Here is an 880-nt window from a genome sequence, read left to right as displayed (position 1 = left end):
CACCATGCAGTGCCCCTTCTGGCTTGAGGGGGTTGCAGAGGTAGATTAGGGGTTTATGAGGCTGCTGCTGATGAACACTGCAGCAGCAGCAGCAGCAGCAATAACAGGGGGCTGCAACAGCTGAGGTGGGGTGTACAGACGCAAGCCAACCACAGGAGGGTGTTCCTTCATAACTCTAGGGTTTAGGCTTTAGGGTTTAGGGTTTAGGGTTTAGGGTTTATACTATCCTTGTGCTAACCTAAAGAGAAAGAAAACAAAACAAAGAAATATATTAATTAGAGACAGAAAAAAAACTAACACATTTATTATGCAGCCATATATATATATATATATATATATATATATATATATACAGCAACAACCCCACACAGCAATATACTATGACTTCTCCGCTCCAGTGACTTTTTTGTCGTTTTATATATAAATAAATAAAAAAGAAAAAATAATGGATTGAATTATAAATAAAACATTTAATACGATAAAAAGTGCGTCTGCCGGGAATCGAACCCGGGTCACCTCGATGGCAACGAGGTATTCTACCACTAGACCACAAACGCGCTGCACACCACCCCAATTTATATAAGCAGCTGCACTTCAGCGGCAGAAAAAAAAATAAAAACAAAGAAATGTTGTTTATTATAATAGAAACAAAAGAAGGAAAACAAATAAGTTTATTATTATACTAACAAAAAAAAATATAGCGGCATTTGTATCAACACGCATACACCCCGTCAGGTGTGCAGGCAGCGGCGCTGCTCAGGTGTATAGGCAGCAGCAGAGCACTCATTCTGCTCTCTGAACGCGTCTAATTGATAAAAAACACAATAAATAAAATAAAAAACATAAAATAAGGAATTATAAATATAATTTATTAAACAAA

The sequence above is a fragment of the Eimeria mitis genome, genomic scaffold (assembly GCF_000499745.2).
Source record: "Eimeria mitis Houghton genomic scaffold, Emh_scaff465, whole genome shotgun sequence".
Taxonomy (NCBI): Eukaryota; Apicomplexa; class Conoidasida; order Eucoccidiorida; family Eimeriidae; genus Eimeria; species Eimeria mitis.
Note: the sequence above shows the minus strand (reverse complement) of the source record.